General features: G+C 36.2%; 1 protein-coding gene and 1 pseudogene across 1 annotated transcript in view; one reads left to right on the top strand and one right to left on the bottom strand.

Annotated features, from left to right (window-relative positions):
* Positions 1-21148, top strand: part of Zfand3 (zinc finger AN1-type containing 3) — a 313535-nt gene that overhangs the window by 28206 nt on the left and 264181 nt on the right. The gene's annotated exons all lie outside the window — the stretch shown is intronic.
* Positions 2018-3591, bottom strand: LOC114099321 (dual specificity protein phosphatase 10 pseudogene; annotated as a pseudogene).

The following is a 21148-nucleotide window of genomic DNA, read 5'->3' as shown; positions in this document are numbered from 1 at the left end:
TTGTGTCTTTTTTTTTTTTTTTTTAATTGTAACCTCCTCAAGGCACAGTTTGTGTTCTCTTGATATTGTGCCTTTTTTTTACTGCCCACTTTTAAATGATGAAAATACATCACCCCTCATTTCTTTTTTCCCCCTGTGGTAGGAGAAATTGAACCTTGGTGTATATCAGACAAATGCTCTGTCATTGGGCTATACATAGCCCCTCTTATTTTTTTATATATAATAATTTGGTAAGACTGTATTTAATGTTTTAATTAGCATAGTGAATACTATAGCTAAAATAAAATCTTTGGTAATAAATGTCCTTTTGACATGTCTATACAACTGTAATAGAAAATTCAGATAATGGAGTAATAAAATAATATCTAATTTTTAGGTATCCTTCAGAATCTGATTCTGGTAAATATGTCTGTTAACACTGTTCACTTGTAAGGGCAAAATACTATGTTAGACTATATGAAAACAGAACACACAAGATGGAAGAATTTGGGGTAGATGCTTTGTATTGGGAAAAAAGTGCTATATGTAAGTGAATGTGAAGAACATGGTACTTTGGAAAAAACTGTAAAATATGCCAGTCAGACCATATGGGAATAAAGGGCTCTCTTTAAAAAAAAAATTATTTTTAGGTGGGCACAATATTTTATATTTATGTGGTAGCTGAGGATTGAACCCAGTGCCTCATGCATGCTAGGCAAACACTCTACCATTGAGCCACAACCCTAGCCCCTAAGGTCTCTTTTTAAAGAAAATAAAATTAGATCTCCAGCAAATTTGAAATAGTATTAAGTACAAAGCAGTTTCTGCAGGTCTTCTTATAAGTTGGACTGAATGTGGATAGTTTATCAAAATGTGTGATTTATAGAACAAATTAATACATGGAGGTGTCATAGAGAAATAAGTATTTTTAGTGTCATTTTGATCAGTTAAGGAAGTCTTGAAGGAAGTGACTTGTCATGCAGCTCAGGATTATTATTATTATTATTATTTTTTTGAGTTTCACTTATATAATGAAAATAAATTTTTACACAATCAGCAGAAACACACAAAGTTTTTGTGTGTTTTTGCTTTTTTTGTGTGAAAAATATTTTTCAATAAATTTTTGTCATTTTTTTAATATTCTGATATACATATGTAACAAGGTTTATGACACTATAACCAGAATCAAAAAAAAAAAAAAACAAACCCAAACAACAACAACAACAACAAAAAAAAAACGGAAAAAGGTGGGAAGGAAAGTAATTGTTGAATTTCTTTCTATCTCCAAGCTGGCAACTTTGCACTATTTGTCTATCATTCATTTGCCAGCTCTAACTTGTTTGCACACTCAAAACACCATATTATTGCACAAGAGCCAGTGAAGGCCTGTGGTATAATGGTCAATCAGTTCCTTGTTATTTCAAAAAGTCTCTTAAACCCAGAGAGGGGGAAAGAAAAGTCCAGAGCATAAAACACTATTCTCTATTTCTTTAAAGAATATGTGAAGGGTTCTTAGACCACTCAGACTCCCCTAATCTTCTCTTTGCACCAAGGAGCACAGCAGGGCTTGTTTGGTTGGATTTTTATTTCCTATATGGATGGCCCAGGGGGCTCCTAGGTCTTCATGATTCAATGTCTTTTCTACTTACTTTTGGTTCTTTTTAAATGGTACATAGATCTTAGGTCTATGAACCTGCATAGACTATTGAGTCATAAACTCTACAAAAAGCTTAAAAGGAAAAGGGGGAGAAACAAGTTTTATTATATTTTTATTGTTGGCTTAAAAAAAAAAAAAGATCTCTTTAGCCTCCCTGCTTTATCAGTTTGTGGGAAGTAAATCTCAATGGCATCAAAAATTATAGTCTTCTCACACTTGTTAAAAATAAAGTCTTTAAACAAGTTTGTTTCCATTCACAAACTTTACCCCCAACAAAAAAAAAGAAAAAAAAAATCCAAAATAAAACCCCCCCAGAACCCATCCTCCTTCCTTTTTCGCCCCCCCAAAGGAGAGCAGCAATCTTTTCCACCCTGATCACTGTCACACGACCGTCTCCACACCCATCAGCTTTGGCATAAGGATGGGTGGCCATTGTTTAGGTCTTCCTCAAACTCTCCAGCAACTGCCCCATGAAGTTAAGATTTGGAGAAATAATTGGTCATTTGCCTTTGACAAATTTGTAAGCATCAGTCATGGTCATTCGTGTGTGCTTCATCAAGTAGGTGATGACAGTGGTGGCAGAGCGGGACACGCTGGCTTGGTGGTGGATGAGAAGCCCCTCCCCACACTGGTGACCTTCCTCAATTAACTCAAAAGCCTCTTCAAAGTACTGCCGCAGGTTCTGCTTGTTGCTGTGGGTGGCTGGCAGTCACTTGTAGTTGAAGAGGCCTTTCTCGTAGTGGTAGAGGGGAAGGTGAGTGATGACGTTGATGACATAGCTGATGTTCAGCCGCTGCATGGTGTCCAGGTCCTCCGTCCTGCTTATTGCCAAGTAACAGGAAGGGCAGGATGGGTGTCAGATCCTCAGGGGTGGTGGGGACAGACTGAGGTAGCAAGCTCCAGGCCGCAGAAGCACCGCCCCCCACCTCCCTGCACTCTTGAAGCTAGAGGGAGTTGTCACAGAGGTTTTCATGGTTCTGCTTAAAACTACTAAGTCCACCTTTCAACACCAAAGGTTCTTTGCCTTCTTTCTTCAGGGACTCGAGGACTATGTGAAGTGGCTGGGGAGGGCATCACTCGGCTCGGTTCATTGGTATTCTCATCATAAACTATAATTTCTTTGGAAAAGATCCTCTTGAAAGAGTCCTTGCCTTCCCTACAGGAAATCAAGTCTAGAATAGTGATCTTGCCTTGCTGCAGTCTCTGCTGGCTGATCTTATCAGCACAGTTAATATGGACTGCTCCTTGGATGTGACTTTCGTTGTATTCCATGAAGGACCTGCAGTTAATGATGACAGGGCCCTGGCTTGGCAGGTGACTCTTGCTGCATTTAGTCATCTTCTTTGCCAGGTCATTGGGGTAGATTATTTTGATGCTGATTAGCTGCTTGGGGTTCCTGACATAGGGCTGCCCACTCCACCTGATGGAATTAAAGAGCCTGTATTCTCATTGTTGTTGACCATCTAGTTAGCAGGGCAGGTGGTAGAGGTTCCAGTGGCGGTGGTGGCAGTGCCAGCAGTGATGGCATGGGTTTGGGCCTGATTGTCCTTGTCGTAGGTTGCCACAGTGCAGCAGCTGGCACTGCTGAATCCACAATTCAGGGAGTGGGCAGAGCCACTGGATGAGGGCATATACTTCAGATTCGCAGCCTTGAGGGACACTACTGTGGTGGTGATGACAGGACAGTGGCTATTGCTGCCTGGAGTGGCAGAGCCAAGATAGCTAGAGTCTAAACAAAGGTTGAGATCCTGAGGTCGGACGGGCCTAGATAGTGCCACTACTACCCTGTCGTCTAAAGGAGACGGAGGCATGAGGAGTCTGAAAACTGGCAATTGAAGAAGAACTCAAGAGTTTCATAAATAAGTGTAGCCCTCCACCATCTGGTGCTTGGCTTCAGCTATGGACTGTCACATTCAGCCCCCGTTCACTTGGCTTCATTGATCTCCAGCAGCAACATAGTTCGCAGCTCAGGATTATTATGGATGATTATAATAAGAGGAGTTGGGAAATAGGAAGGGTCTTAACTTCACTTTTACCTGCTTCTGACTCCATGGTGGGGCATAATGGGTTGTATGAAAGTTTGGATACCAAATGACCAGGTCAGATAGGTGTGATGAGTGAACATGTTGGTCTTTCTAGAGAAGTAGGTCACTTGTATTAGATTTTTTTAGGATTGTGAGGAAAAAATATAACTTCAGGAATGGGGCTTTATTGAGGGGTAGCTTTGGATAATGTCTGTTTATTATCTGTGCATTTGTTCTGGGTCCTATAACTTCCCAGACTAGGATATAGAGTAGTTCTCATGGAGAGAACCTTAGAAACACTTGCATGGTACTGCCTCAACTCTGATGGCCCCCTCTTTCTATTCCATGTTTATGAGAGTGTGGATAAATTTGTTACCATTCCTTGTATAGTCACCCCAGTTAGGCCAAGTTTAACCCTAGATGTCCAGTTAGTCTATATTTGCCTTTGGGAGGGACAGCAACCCTGTTTCAGTCTGGCACAACCAGAATAGCATGATTGTCTTCTCCAATAGACACAGGTACCTTTGTGCTGGAATACCCTACTGTGGGGCTCTTTTTCTGAGGAGAGCATGGTAGATTGTAGCTGGTTTGCTCAGGTACTGAAGGCCATTGAGGCTCTTCACCAGAATGCCAGCATGTATTGGTGAGAAGAGTTAGTTTGAAGTAAAGAACAGCTTGTGTATGATTTAAAAGAAAACAAACTAGAATTTGAGCAGGGTGAGGAGTAATACACCTTTGAGATGTCATTTTTGAGATGTAAGAGGATGGCTTCTGACAGTGGAAGGAAGTAGTTTTTTTCTTAAAAATTTTTATTTGCAAGTATATAACAGCATACTCTCTTCCCATCTATGTGACTGAAAAGTGGACCATTGATTATAAAACACATCCTGTTATATATATGTTATCTTAGTGTGACCACAAATGGCGGACATGTGTTGCAAAGTACTCTGTTTTGAGTGTGAGTAAAGCCTAGTTTGTTAAACCAAGTAAAGAAAACTATAAAAATTTAAGTTGTTTTAAAAGAGTTCTTTGTATTGTGCTTTGAAGACCAGTGTACTTACTCCTTGAAGGAGATAATAATGCTCAATCAGCTCTTCTGTGTTTATGGTGTTCTGCTGCAATCTCCTTTTTGGATTTTGCCAGTATGTAAGTCTATATTCCATTACTGTCCTGATATACTTGGGGCTAAGAACTTTATAAGGAAAATAGGTTTAAGTTGGGTGTGATGGCACATGCGTGTAATCTCAGTGACCCAAGGAGGCTGTGACAGGAGGATTGTAAGGTTGAGACCGGCCTGGGCAGTTTAGCAGGACACTGTCTCAGAATAAAAAAACAAAAATAAAAAGGGTAAGGATGTAGGTCAGTGGGGAGAGTTCCCCTGGGTTCAATCCTCAGTACCTAGGGAGTGGGGAAAAAGAAAAGAAGTATTATTTAGCTGACGGTTTGGAGGAGCAAAGGTTTTGGTGCTGGCATTGGCTTGGTGTGCTGGCAAGGACTTTATGGTGAATAGTATCACAGAGGTGGGAGTATATGCAAGAGGGAGAGATCACATGGTGAGATGGAGTATGTATATTCTTTGATCTCTCTCTCCTTATAAAACCACCTATATTCAGTCATGGGGGATCTACTCTTATGACCTTATATAATCCTTATTACCTTCCAAAGTCCTCACTTCCAAACACCGTAGTCAGTTTACATTTTCACTCTCTCAATACCTCACTGTGGGAATTTAATTCCAACATGAGGTTTGGAGGGAACCTCATCAACTAGTAACTACATTGTCATTTCTTGGGACAGGAAGATCAAGAACAATTTACTACTAGGGCCAGCATTGTGCATGTCACATTGACTTTTTTTATTCATATATGTATTATTAAAAAAAAAATACCCCATGGTGGCACACCATATTCCATGGTGGCATGTGCCTGTAATCCCAGCTACTTGGGAGGCTGGGGTAGAAGATTGCAAGTTTGAGGCCAGCAGGGCAACTTACTGAGATCCTGTCTCAAAATAATAATAATAAGGGCGGGGGATGTAGCTCAGTGGTAGAGTGCTCGGAGTTTCATCCCTATGAACACATACAGAAATAGAAAAAAAAAAAAAAAACATATTTGTAGAAGCAGGTCAACCTCATTTCTAATACACATGTATTTTATCCCTGGCCTTAAGACAATGTATTTTGATGCAAAGAATTTTGACTTTGGAGACATAAAGCTGAAGTTAACATGTTGTCCTATACTTGTTAGTTTTGTTACCTCGAATAAAACAATCTCCCCACATCTCAATTCCATTAATTGTAAAATAGGCTTTACAGCAGAGTTCTCGGAAGGATCAATTAATTATATTAATGTGTATTAATTATATTAATACTTTTTAAGCTGAACAGAGGACATCTATATATAAATTTATTCTCATTTCTGTTAAAGGCAATCCTGGCATTTTTGCTTAAGAGTAAATTTTATCTGAGTAGTCTGTGTTTGCTAATTTGGACTAAAACTTTTTGAGTTACTGATCTCCTTGTTCTCTCCACCTTTGATACCATTTATTGCCATGTAGTCTATGGTTGTCAATAGAAACTCTGCTGATTATTAAATCGTGACTCCAAAATATATAACTTGCAAGTTCCCATCTATTTTCCGATATATTTTATGGTCATGCATTAGAAATGAAGTTTTCTTTTTGGGGAAGGCCATGATAGCAGCAGCCTTGAGGCCGTGGGTAAGGATTCAGTGCCAGTAATAGTTAAGGATTAAATTGATGAATGGCTGTGGGCACAGTGGGGCTGGCCTTGTATCTTAGTCAATTTGGGTAATATTTTAGAATGTAGAAGCTTTTTTCCTTTGTCAGTTGAATTTTGGTTAATATTGATTTATTTTTCTGTCTTTGAAAACGATATATGTTTATATTTTTTTGGAATATACCTGTATCCCTGAAGGACTTTGGTTAAGAAGTAAGAATTTTATGGAATGTTTATATGCTAAAGAACAAATAATTTTATAAAATACCATAATTTTAAAACACATTGGCTCCAGTAATTCTTAAGGCCAATATTCAGAAGTTAAAAAAAAACCCAGTCTTTCAAAAATTTGTTAGCCAAAGTATTTGGTACTATAGTGTTAATGAACTTGTCCCTGCCCCTGCTGGCTGACTCTTTAGAAACAAAATGGGTTAATAAAAAGTGGAATCATAATTCAATCCAGAGAATATTTGTCAAAATTTATATTCTCTAAAAGTGGCTAAAATTATAGGTGTCAGCATTTTGCAGAAGCAAGTGACTGCTTTATATCTTTCCTTGTTTGTGACTTGCTTGCCACGTCATTTAATGTTCAGAGAATATTAATTTAGCTTTTTTTTTTTTTAAGGTAAACTAGATTTTAGATAGGCATGTATTATATATTTGTCTTCTCTGTCTGTAGGGGCCAGTCACCACATCTACTATTTTTACCCAATTTCTTTTTTCAACACAGCAGCCAGTAATTTAGTGTCTTCATTTGATCATTAATTCTTTTTTTAATTAGTTTTTTAAATTTATATATGTCAGCAGAATGCATTACTGTTCTTATTACACATATAGAGCACGATTTTTCATACCTTTGGTTGTATACAAAGTATATTCACTCCAATTTGTGTCTTTATACATGTACTTTGGATATTAATGTCCATCACATTCCACCATCATTTCTAACCCCATGCCCCCTCCCTTTAGCTCCCATCCGTATGCCCTGTCTAGAGTTCATCTATTTCTCCCACGCGCTCCCCCCCCCCCCACCAACCCCACTATGAATCAGCCTCCTTATATCACAGAAAATATTCGGCATTTGGCTTTTTGAGATTGGCTGACTTCACTTAGCATTATCTTCTCTAACTCTATTTTTTTAGTTGTAGTTGGACACAATACCTTTATTTATTTATTTTTATGTGGTGCTGAGGATCCAATCCAGTGCCTGCACGTGCTAGGCAAGGGTGCTACAGCTGAGCCGCAACCCCAGCCCCACTTGATCATTAATTCTTATGGCATTTAATTACCTGTAGAGTATTGATAGATGTTGGCGTAGACATAGAACATGATGTTGCTATGTGAGTATTCAAAGCTTATCTTCTGCTTGGGATCTAACTATATGCTAGTGAAATGTTAGGTAAAATTCAGAGCAGTTCTTGTTAAATAGCATGATGAATGTTATACACAGTATGATTTGTGGAATTAACACTCAGCATTTCAGTTTCAGTTATGGAGTTATAGGCTTTTATCTGGCTGTAGGTGAAGTGTGGCTGTAACTATAGAAAGATTTTGATAGGATCATGGAGCATAGGTATTATGATGTATGGTTTTCATACTCTGTAACTGGAGCTTTATTCAAAGTTTCACTGTTTTTAGAGCTTGTTAAACTTTTATTGAACTGCTTGCTATACTTGGTAGGTATGGAAAAGAGGAAATACGCTGTATATGTTTTTCTGCTTTAAGCGCCCTTCTCACCCCCAGGAATGGGAAAGTTGATCCCATGTTTCTTTCTAATGCTGGGTTAGGCTATGGTCTCAGAGTTGTGTGTTGCTGGGAATGAAACCCAGGGCCTCTCAAATGTTAGGCAAGGGTTCTACTACTGAGCTACCCACACCCTCTTCCCCACAGCTTCTGGAGTTATTTTTTAAGAATGTGCTCAAGGAGGGAATGGCATAAACAAATTTTGTGTAATTTTAATTTTGTTTCTTGTTTAAGTTAATATTTTGATTTCTGATGATGACCTTTTGTGGTGTTATTGTTGAAAAGTTTTAGATTTTGCCATCCTAGTTTAACTAAACAATTTCTTAAACATATATTCAAATAAGCAAGTCATCATGGCTTTGATTATATATAATAAATGCCTAACCACGTTGGACAGTCATCTGTTTTTGAAAGGTAAGTAGACCAAGCAGTCCAGGACAAATAGTATTTGAACTGATTGCTGAATCCTGTCAGGTCAAATTGTGTCTGTCTAAAACATGTGGATGGGTTGGATTAATAACATATGTGAAACTGTCAGGGCATGCTGTGTGTCTTAACTTTTTTGCTACTATATTTATAGTGCTTGAGATATAATAGAAACACAAAAATATATGATGGGTGGATGGAAAAAAGGAAAAAATGGTGTGATAAGTTTGCCAGTATAAAATATGCCTAAAACAATTAATTTTGAAATGAGAATGTTTAAATATAATTTTGTTACTTTATTGTACTCAGTAGAAGGCTTCCTTTCTTTCCAGTGGTAATTAATTGTAAACCAACTAATTAGAGACAAAATTTCATTCTCTTTCAGAAGCAGTTTGCCTCTTGGCTAAGACATTACTGACTAAATTGATAGTGTTTTTAAAAGGCGTTCCTTTTTAAAAAAAGTCAGATTGGAATAGCATATATGGTTTTTATGACAGCTTTTGTTTTAAAAATTTGAATGTAATTGGGTTTGCAATTCATAATTTATATATAATAGGTGCTTTGAGTTGTAGTAGTTCACATGTAATAAAAATGAAGTTTGTTTAGGCCAATTAAAATTCAAGGATTGTCTGTATTTTTGGTTGAATTGGCCTGTAATATATATTTTGTTTGAAGTTTTTTTATATAATTGAGGGTTTAAATGGAGATTTTTATTTTCTATGCAGTCATTAGGGTAAATGTTTGCCAGATTTATGAGGTTGGTACCTTGACAAGTTAAGATTAGTGACAACTTTATACTTCTGAACTTATTTATTTTTTGGATACTAAGGATTGAACCTAGGGACTTTACCACTGAGCTATGTCCCACCTCTTTTTAAAAAAATTCGAGGCATTTTCTCACTAAGTTGCTTAGGGCCTTGCTGAATTGCTGAGGCTGGCCTTGAACTTGTCTTAGCCTTGCAAGCTGCCAGGATGATAGGTAATACCACCGTGTCTGGATTTCTTTTGAATTTAAATAAAAAATTAAATGGAGTTTTGCCTTGAAGGCCTGAATCTGTCTTCCTTTCTTTCTCCATTTGCATATGTAGACAAATTCCCTTTCTGTTCTTACCAGATGATCTCCATAATTTCATACTTATCTGGAGGATCTGAGATAAACAAAATGATGGTTTCTAGTATTTTATAGTAATTACTGTAGTTCTACATGGGAATGATTACAGATTTTCCTGGAAGATTCTTCTTCCCTATGGGACAAGAGGAGGAATATTTAAGAAAGGCAGTAGTCTTACTAAGGATCTGGGAACTGTGTAAAGACCAGTTCTAGAAAATTATATAGATATGTGTGTGTGTATCTCCCCCCAATATATATAAAATATGACTTGTAAATAATTTCATATAAATGTTTTCTCTTTTGAAATTATACCTTTTAAACTATATTTATACTTCAGCATGTTATTCTGTGTAACTGAAGAATTTCTCTTGCTGAAAATTTAGAAAGTACATATTCATATGCATTGCAATATCTGTACTGCTATATCTTTGAACAAATTTTTATGTGAAATGAAATTATATGGGTTGGGATATAGCCTGAGCAGCTTAAGTGGAGAAAATAAATTGATTTCAGAGTTTAGCTGGAGGCTAGGAACAAAAAGGACAACTGTTTTAAAGCTTTATAGGTACTGAGGAAATAGAGAAGGGAATTGCCACTGGGAATGGAGAGCGCCCTTTGGATAGTAGTGGGTCATACTATGTGGTCTTAATGCAGGTTAGAGGTAGAATGCTGGCTGCAGTGATTTGTCTTTACTACAATTTATGAAACTGAGAGTAGGACTTTCACCTTTTATTCTTCCTTAATCTCTGGCTGATTTACTTTTTTGGTCTGTGGTGCCCCAAAGCCACATTTCTAATGATAACTCTGCCTTAACTTTGGGAGAGCAGTAGCTCTCTGAGCAGTAGGTGATGGTGGAAGAGTTGGTTGGAATTATTCAGCTAGAGAGGGAGGCTTTAGAAGAAATGTATTAAAGAATGATTACATGAGGTTATTGTTCTTTGATTTTTGAATCTTTTAAAATTTCTTTCTGAAATTAGATTTGAGAGTGGTATAATAAAGTTAGGTTGGGTTGGTCTGTAGTTTGCTCAGTATTGTTGTGTGATGTTGTACTTTTGGGAATTCTAATTGTCTTGATAACCTCTCCTTTTCTTAGATAATTAGTAATGTGAAAAGAATTAAACCAGTAGATGCCTTCTTAATTTTCAAGAATTATTAGAATGTCTAAATATTTTTGAATTCTTGGAATTAAAGAGAGGTTTGAAATTATAGTACAGTTTATCCAGAAAGTAGTCATGATAAAGCTAGTTTTGTTGGTTTCTTGATTAAAAATTTAGGTCATCACACAATGATTTTTGTAGTACGCTCTTAGAGATTGGTGAAAGCAGACAATTGAGGACAGACATATCTGAGATACTAGTGTACTGTACTTGGTAATGTATTATCCAGTGACCTTTGAATTTTCTGTCATTTAAAGAAAAGAAGTCCTTATTTTTACTTTAACACAATAAATCTCAGAGATAGATATCTCTGTGGTCACTAACTTTCAGTAATAGTAAGGTCAGATAAGAAATTCACTAAACCATTTAGGAACTTGTCCATAAAGGACTTGAAACATTTTGCTGCTTTTCTAAGGATCTGGGATATTCACACATAAGATAACTCCATTCATGGAGAAAGCTTGTTTATCTTAATTGTTTAATGTTTGTCCTAGGAAAAGTCAAATGTGTAGTTTTAAGGGACACAAAAGAAGATGCATAGACATAATTAGCTTGGCAGCTGGATGGCAAACCTAGTTTAAAAAAGAAAAATCCTATCCTTTTATTTATTTTTTTTTTTTTTTTGTAGTTCTGTTAATAGACTTGAAAGACTTGTATTTCCTTGTGTGCTTTGAAATGAAGTACATGTTGTGCAGTAAAGAAGCAAATTCAATCTCATTGTGAAACTTGCTTGCTATGGGTGAATCACAGATGGAAAGATGTTAAAGCAATATCATATTTTCCTGCATGAAAAATTCTAATGAATCAGAAATGGAAATACAAAAGTGGCCGTGTCACTCTGGTTTTCTCTGTTAAGGACCTGTGGTCCTAAGCTTCCAGCTGACAGCTGCTCAATTAAGGCATTGACTGGTAGTGAATTAGAGATAAGGTCTTGAATTACCTGTTTCTGTATAGCATCTGTTGCATTTTTAGACGAGTGAAAGAAGGGATTACAGACGGGTGGTTGTGCCCTTTCCTTTTTGTGGCACACCATTGAGATACTTGTATGGGTCCCTTAATAGGGGTTTTTGAAACTTTCATTGCATATTAGAACTTGTCCTACTTTATTTGGTCAATTAATAAAAAAATAGTAGCTATTTGATTGTCTTATTAGTAGTTTTCTTTTTATTTATTTATTTTACAGTAGAATGCATTTGACATACAGAACACAAATGGAGCACAACTTCTCATTACTAGTCGTTTTCTATATTCACTGAAACCTGTGTCCTTACTAGAAAATATTACTTAAATTGCCAAGTACCCAATCTTTTGACTAGGGCTAGTACCCTAATCTTTTGACTAGGCTACCAAAGTATGCTTTATGGGAGGGACCATAGTGCCTTGAACATGAAGATAAGGGACAGCTTATTGTAGTGGAAAAGTACTGCTAGGGTAAAGCCTGGATTTCAGTTCTGGCTTTCTTACTTGGATGTATGATTTAACATTTCTAACCCAGAGTTGCTATTTTATACAAACTGGGACAATTACCACCGCTCCCCCCCGCCGTCATTCTGGGTATTGAACCCAGGGGTCACTCTACCATAGACACTGAGCTACATCCTCTGCCCCAGCCCTTTTTTTGTTTGAGACAGGATCTCACTAAATTGCCCAAGCTGGCCTCAGTTGTGATCCTCCTGCCTCAGAGTCGCTGGGATTTCAGGCGGGTGCCACTGTGCTGGCTACTTTTTTTTTTTTTTGTGGTGGTGGTGGAGGGGCACAAGATGGTTGTGAGGACCAGTAACAGATAAATAATAACACACACATAAATATTGTATATGAGGTTATCGCTACTTGGAAGTTAAGTATAATATTTCAGACTTTTCTTAGATCTCTTTATTAGATTGGAGAAATTCAGTTTTTAATTGTTGAGACTTGATTTTTTTTCCTTCACAAATGTGTATTGATTTGTCAAATGGTTTTTCTACATCTGTTGAAATGATCATGTGTGTTTTCTTCTGTTAATGTGATGAAAAGATTTGGCCTCTGCTTTGTAGGATTGATAGTTGAAATAATGAGAATATATATTTGAAGGTCACAGAAGATACTATGGAAATATAGAGATGATTAATTAAATCAATTTGACAAACTCAGGAAGACTTTTAGAGAAACTTGGCTGGGGTGGAGCTTTGGAATTTGTGAATGGTGGGAAGGAGGGGAGTAGCATATGTTGAGCAGGGGCATAACAGCTGTATGGACTGCTTATTGGAGGTTTAGTTATTAACGATAATAGGGTTCTTGTGCAGGGATGGGTGTGTGAAAGGAGCCTAGATGTGCTATGTTAAGATTTCTGTCTTGTTTGTGGACTTGTGAACAGTTTTTGCAAAACAAAGGTTATGACTAGATTTTTATGGTAAAGAGATCTCTGTTGTAATGATATAGTATGGATAAAGAATTATTTAACAACTTTATATTCCTGGGATAAACTGTACTTGATCAGAATGAATCATATTTTTCATACATTGTTAGATTTTGGTTTTTGTTACGCTTATATTTTTTCTGACAAGAGTTTGATATGAGGTATTATGCTGGTAACAAATGAATTGGTAATTGTTTCTCTATTTTGAAATAGGGTTTTTATTAGTTGGCTTTAGTTATTCCTTAAATGTTTGAGAGAATTTGCCAGTGAAACTGCATAGACTGTGATTTTTTCCTAGTGAGAATGTATTTGATAAGGAATTCAGTTAATAGAATTAGGACTATTAGGATTTTTTTTTTTTTTTTTTTTGGTTTATATTATGCCAGTTTTGATAGGTTGTATTTGGAATTTGTCCGTTTCATGTGAGTTGTCTAATTTTGGGGCAGAATAGCTTAGCTCTTGTGAATTAAGCTGCTATAAATGTTGATGTGGCTGCATCACTGTAGTATACTAATTTTAAGTCCCTTGGGTATATATGCTGAGGATTGGCATAACTGGTTCAAATGGTGGTTCCATTCCAGGTTTTCTGAGGAATCTCCATACTGCTTTCCAGAGTGGTTGCCCCAATTTGCAGTACCACCAGCAATATATTAGTGTACCTTTTCCCCCCACATCCTTGTCAACATTTGTTGTTACTTGTATTCTTGATAATTGCCATTCTGACTGGAATGAGATGGAATCACAGTGTAGTTTTAATTTGTATTTCTCTAATTGCTAGAGGTGTTGAACATTTTTTCATGTATTTACTGAGCATTTGTATTTCTTCTGTGTTCAGATCCTTTGTCATATACATTTTTTATTCTCATTCTTGGTGAATTGATTCTTTCATCTACATGAAATGTTCCTCTTGTTTTTGATAATACCATATGAATCCAGATCTACTCTTTGGTATGAATATTGTCACCTCAGCCTTTTAAATTTATTCTTTGATTGGTATAGCTTTTTATTTTCAACTTAAGTCTTTGTATTTAAAGTATATCTCTTATAGACATCATACATTTGGTTCTTGCTTTTAAAATTCATTTTGTTGAAATATGCCTTTTAATTGAAGTGTTTAATTAATATTTAATGTAATTATTGATGTGGTTGAATTTAGATTTACTCTAAATTGTTTATTTGTTACAACTGTTTCTTCATATTTTTTCTCTTCTTTTTGGTTAATTGAACATTTTTAGGATTCCATTTTGGTTTATTGACATTCTTGTATGTATTTTTATTTTAACAGATTTCTGGAGATATAGTTCATATACTGTACAATTTCATTCATTTTTAGGATTCCATTTTAGTAAAAATACATTTTTGAATGTATTTTTATTTTAACAGATCTGGAGATATAATTCATATACCATACAATTCATTCATTTAAAGTATATGCTGCAATGTTTTTTAGTACCCTCATACCCACACACAACAACATTTTGGTCAAGGATGGTAAGTGGTACCATAAGATTGTATTTCCTAGAGAGAGAGCCATTTTATTTTATGTAAGAAGACTCTGTGATGTTCATACAATGATGAAATTGCCTAATGTGTATTTATCAGAATACGTTGTCGTATCCATCACAAAGTGACAAATGACTGTATTTGTACAACTATCAGGATTGTATAACCATCGCCATAGGTTCTCCCCACCCCAGTTTTTTTTGTGTGTGTGTGTCTGTGTGGTGCAGGGTGTTGAATGTGGGGCCTCACGCCTGCTCAGCTTTGTTCTCTACCACTGATCTAAACCCCAGCTCCCATTACCCCAGTCTTTTATCTGGACTACTTGTGGTCTGTCCCATGCATGTTATTTCAGGATCAGCCAGAGACTGGACCAACTTTGTATTTAGATTTTTGACCCTTCCCTTTGTAACTCTTTGCTTTCCTTGGTTTCCCCCTCAGTTATCACCTGGTGGTATTCATCTGAATTCTGTCCTCTGGCTCTTTGTGACAGTAAGACTGTTTCTGTATAGTATAGATTCTATCACCCACATGGCTTAATTTAGCCTCCCTTCAGTAAGAGAGCCAAAAAAAAAAAAAAATTAGGAAACTTTCTCAGTGGTATTCACTTTTTCTGTTGCCAATTTCTTCTATGGTTTTTGGTTGTTTTCAGGTAGTTTTAAAAAAATATTATATCCCGAGTCTATAGTTGTTATCTGTGGAACAGTTGGGAATCTTAGGAAGCAGCTCTTAAGAGTGGAACTTTTGTTAAGCTTTTTTATTGAAGTAATGACAGATCATACACATGCATACTCATATGCAGAAAGTACATCAGTCATAATGGCTGCTTAGTATTTTGTCACAAATTGAACATGATTTATGGACAAAAATAGAACACTACCATACCTCAAGAAGCCCCTTTAACATCCCTTCCAGTCCCTACTCCCTTATGTCTCTCCAAAGTAGCCACACTCCTACCTTCTAGTACCACAGATTCATTTTACTTGTTGTAGAACTTTATAAATTCTGATATTTTTCTTTTTGTCTGGTTTCTACTTTGATGTTTGTAAGATGAGTCTAAGTTGTGTGTGGGAGTAGTTTGTTGCATTTTCATTGCTGAAAAATACTGCTTTGTTTGCATTTACTATGAATAGTTTATCCCTTCTGTTGGTGGGCATTTGAATTATTTCCAGTTTGGGGATGATACAGAAAAGTGCTATTTGAACATTATTTTACATGTCTTGTGACCATTCTTTTACTTGTCCTTTGGTACACATGTGTGTGTATTTCTATAACTCTGAGAAACAGTTGACTGTAAGTGGTATCTAATTGTGTGTGTGTGTGTGTGTGTGTGTGTGTGTATTATAAACATGAGTTTTTAGCCTTTTGGAAACTGGAACCAAAGAGCTAATGCAAACACAATCTATCATTCTTTCTTTCTATATGCTAGCCTGTAGTGTTAGGTCAATAAATGGTGGTATTTTGATAATAGAAGGTGTGCGCAGCTTTAATTCATACATAATCACTTGTTTGCCCGGTTGGTAGTACTTATCAAATTCTAGTGGGATTATTTGTTATAGTTGTTCTTGGAGTTGTCATTGATAGTTGCCTGAAGTATTTTATGTATAGGTGTTTCAGTTACGTAAGTTCTGCTACATTAGTGGATTTATCAAGTCTGTGATCTGGGGTCATGTATGTTGTCTGTTGCCCTTAAAGTTGTTTGGTGCAACCGGTCTGTGGGGTGTGTGTGTGTGTGTGTGTATGTATAATTTTATAATTTCCATATGCTGTAGTGTAATGAAGCATTTGCATTTATCATCTCACTTGATCTATATACAGTAGCTTTGGAAAGTAGGTGAAATATAGCTATAATTGCCCCAAATTTTTTCAGGAAAGATGGTATACTGAAAGGCAATTAGAAGGTGGAAAATGGTAACATTGTTCTTGGAAGTGCATCTATACTATAAGATATGATACTTTGTAACACAAAACAATTTTTTTTTAAAAAAAATATTTATTTATTTATTTTTAGTTATTGGCGGACACAACATCTTTGTATGTATGTGGTGCTGAGGATCGAACCCAGGCCGCACGCATGCCAGGCAAGCGCGCTACTGCTTGAGCCACATCCCCAGCCCCACAAAACAATTTTTTTAAAGTGACAAACTCTTCTGTAAAGGGCCCCACAGTGAATACTATTGCCTTTGTTGGCCACATGATCTTGGTTCAGTTATTCTACCATTTTAACAAAGCAGTTAGTCACAGACAGAGTGTAAAGGAGTACATATGGCTTGTGAACCAGTAAAATTTGATCAACATTGAACTTGGAATTTCATGATTTTCATGTGTCTCAAAAATATTATCCCCCAGTCCCAGACACTTGGAAGTGTAAAAACCATTTGTATTTGTTTTCTAGGGCTGCTACAACAAAGTACACGAACTGGGTGGTTTAAACAACAGAAATTTATTCCCTCTTTCAGTTCTGGAGGCCTGAAGTTTTAGGTCAAGGTGTTGACAGGGTTGATTTGATTTCTTCTTGTAGAGTTGTGGGAAAAGATTTGTTCCATGCCTTCCTCTCTCCTTGTACATGGTTATTATCATCTTATGTCTCTTCGTGTATTCTTCTGTGTGTGTGTGTGTGTGTCTGTGAATTCTAATTTTCTCTTTTTGTAAGGACACTAGTCATATTGGGTTAGGGACTATCCTAATGAATTTAACTTGATGACCTCTATGAAGACCCTGTATCTAAATAAGTTATATTCTGAAGTGTAGGGATTTAGGTCTCCAGTGTATCTATTCTTTTGGTTGCAGATGGATGCAGTACTTTTGTTTTATGTATTTATTTATCTTTATGCATCGCTGAGGATTGAACCCAATGCTTCATACATGCTAGACAAGTGCTCAAACCACTGAGCTACAACCTCAGCCCTCGAGCATATCTTTTTTTTTGTTTTGTTTTGTTGTTGTTGTTTTTTTTTTAGAGAGAGAGATAGTTTTTTAATATTTATTTTTTAGTTTTCGGTGGACACATCATCTTTATTTTTATGTGGTACTGAGGATCGAACCCAGCGCCCCGCGCATGCCAGGCGAGTGCGCTACCGCTTGAGCCACATCCCCAGCCCCCTCTAGCATATCTTTTTATGAGCTGGGAGAGTGAGAGAGTTTGATCTGTAATACCATTCTTTGCTGTAGGTCATTAAAAAACAGGTAGCAGACCAGATCAGACCAGCTGGCTGTACTTTATCATCCCTTGGCTTATCTGGGGGCAGAGATGATACCAGTAGGTTTTACCATCCCCCAAGGTTTATCTAGATGTATTTTTGGGTGAGATGATTAATAATCTTATGAAATTTTCAGGTATACTAGAGGAAAAATCATCAGTTCTATCTCTGAAATCAAGGGACAACAGTTTATACTGATTTACTGAGTACAAGATTATGTCTTAGACATATTTAGACTTCAGATTTAAATAGCCATTTTTGTATTTTTAATTTTAGAAAGCATAGACCTTTTCCCAAATGGAGATGAAGTATGAAAGATGGTTATAACAGTGATTTGAAGTTACTACTGAATTCTATGGAGGTGCTTGTGAGAATTTCATAAATCATTTTTAAATTAAAAAGAAAAGTAGTTGCAGAAGGACACAATACCTTTCTTTTATTTATTTATTTACATGTAGTGTTTAGGATTGAACCCAGTGCCTTACATGTGCTAGGTGAGCACTGTACCACTGAGCTACAACCCAGCCCTCATAAATATTTAATAAGAATTTTATTTAAAAAATAAACTTTATTTACCATGAATGCATTACCATGAATGCCATGTTAATTCATTTTTGTGATGATCTTTGAAATAAGTGCCCCCCTGCCTGCCAATCTCTCTTTAAAGAACATCCCAAGATTTGGAGTTGATTTATTTAAAAACCAATCTGCTATCATTAGCAAATAATGTGGAATGAGGATTTTCTCCCTCCCTCCTTCCTTCCTTCCTTCCCTCCCTCCCTCCCTCCTTCTTTCTTTCTTTCTTTCTTTTAAATATTTTTTAGTTGCTGATGGACCATTTATTTATTTATTTACATGCAGTGTTGAGAATTGAACCTAGTGTCTCTCATATGCTAGACAAGCGCTCTACCATTGAGCTACAACCCCAGCCCAGGCTTTTCTTCATTACTATCCCTATGTTCTTATTTGTGCATTGTTTAATTTTTTTAAAAAATATTTTTTAAGTTGTAGATGGACACACAATATCTTTATTTTTTTATGTGGTGCTGAGGATGGAACCTAGTGCCTCACACATCGCAAGGCATGCGCTTCACTACTTAAGCTACAGCCCTAGCCCCGCATTGTTTAATTTCTGTGTATGGTCCTCTTCTAGAAACTGATTTCAGTACTTTATCAAATGAGCTTTGTTTCTTTAGTAATTGACTCTATAATAATATACATATGTTTTACATTTGAATTTAGAAAATATATTTGCCATACAAACCACTTTCTCAATTTTATTTCCTTGTTTTTTGGTATGATTTCTTATGAAAAAATGTTTAGTTTTTGAAAATTTGGAAAATTACTGGTTTAGTGTTTGTAACACTAAAAAAGGTGAGGCAGGGAATTGGTTATTTTGAATTGGGTTAATATGTTAATTGGGAAGGCACAACAGAAATGAAATCAGTTCATATTACTGGTTATCCAAAATTTGTTTTCATTTTCCTCACGACTTTTTGAATCCTAGGGGCACTGATTTTTACTCCCGACCTTCAACTCTGGTATAGGTGTACCTTTCTTCATTATTTCTTAGAATAAGCTGTTAAGTAGTTCTGGTAGCTCCTGAACAGGTGGAAGAACTTCTTGCCTACCTGTTAATTGTAGGTAAAGGCATTCCTGTCAGCATTGTTGCAAACAATAAACCCATAAGGTTTTAAAATGTCTTTAAAGACATTTGAAGTGTTTTTACTTCTTGACTTTAAGTTTAGAAGAAAGTAGGGAAAAGGAAGAGTTCTATTTTAATTGTATGTAAAGCCTGTATTTTTGGAATATGTTTCAGCACAGTAGTTCTTATAATTGTTCATATGATTGAAATGATATGTGGGTGTTTTGAGGCATTAATGATGTAATTTTATTTCTGTTCAGTCTTTCATATCAAAGGATACTCTAAAAATCTAGGAAGAGCTGCAAAATCAGTATGTGTGTTTTAAAGTATTTAATTTAGAGGTAACATATTTTAGGATGTGGTAGAAAGAGCAGTGAGCCTCTTTTGTACGTACTGTTGGTTGGATAGTGTATAGAACTGGGTTGCTGTTGGTGTGGAATGGTATAGTCATTGCATGATCTTTTTGCCTTGTTTTTGAGATTTAAATACATACATATATAAACTAATTGAAATTAATTATTTTAGGAGTGTATTTTTTATGCATATTTGCTGAATTCTTTTGCTTTGAAGGTATTCCTGCTCCATTGTGGAAACTCTAGAAATGTTTTAATTCTGTGCTTGCAGGGATTACTGCCTGGTTATTAATATTTGTATATTTGTGCAAGTACTAAATGTATGAGAAAGTTTTGTTTAGGTGTACAATAATATACATTTATAAAAGATATTTCTTGAAAATTCGCCAATGGGAATAATGGTGATTGTATTGTTTATCCGGAGTATGTACAAATCATACCACTTCTTTTGAGGAGAGCAGCATTACTTCATTGGTATTTTCCCTGGGCTTTTGTGTGTGGGGGAATTCCTTAGTGCAGTGTTCTCATTTGTTAGTCTGTAGATATTTAATATGAATTTAATTACTATGGAAATTAATTATTTTCTATGTTCCTGGTATGTAGATAGTTTCTTGAAATTTTGAAATGTCAAGAGGAAGGAATAACTTCAAGCTGTTAGATTTGGAAATTAGTTTCTGAAAAATATTTGTCCTGGTCTGGTTGGTTGGGGTTTCTCAGAGTGGCAAGGAAGAGGAGACAGTAACCATAGGCATGGAGTGAGAGATAAACATGGGCCATGATTTGCTTCCTTTACTGCATTGACTTCCAATCATAGTGTTTCTGATGAAGTTCTTAGGTAGCTGGAAAGTGTCTCATTGTTGCTGCAGGACAACCCACTGTTCCAGAAAACCCTTTCCCATCTTTGTGTATTAATCCTACAGTCTTTGATGTGTTTGGGTTGATTTCAGCCCTTTTGTGCCTGAAATAAGTGTCCTTGTTGGTTACAGCTGGAGTCAGGAACCTCTCATGCCCAGCTCATAAGTAGTTGACTGTTTAAGTAAACTATTCTTCATCTAAATCCATGTGGCCTGTGTAACTGTTTTTATGTTGTTGTTATTTTTTTTTTTTTAAAGTACACCTTGAAGGAATTAGTAATGGGTGAGATAAGATAGTAGAGAAGAGCAGATTGGGACCACGTTGCTCAGAATTATATTTTTTGGTGGTAGGATGCTTCATAGATTA

Source organism: Marmota flaviventris, chromosome 6, assembly GCF_047511675.1.
Source record: "Marmota flaviventris isolate mMarFla1 chromosome 6, mMarFla1.hap1, whole genome shotgun sequence".
NCBI lineage: Eukaryota > Metazoa > Chordata > Mammalia > Rodentia > Sciuridae > Marmota > Marmota flaviventris.
This window is presented reverse-complemented; position numbering and strand designations above follow the sequence as displayed.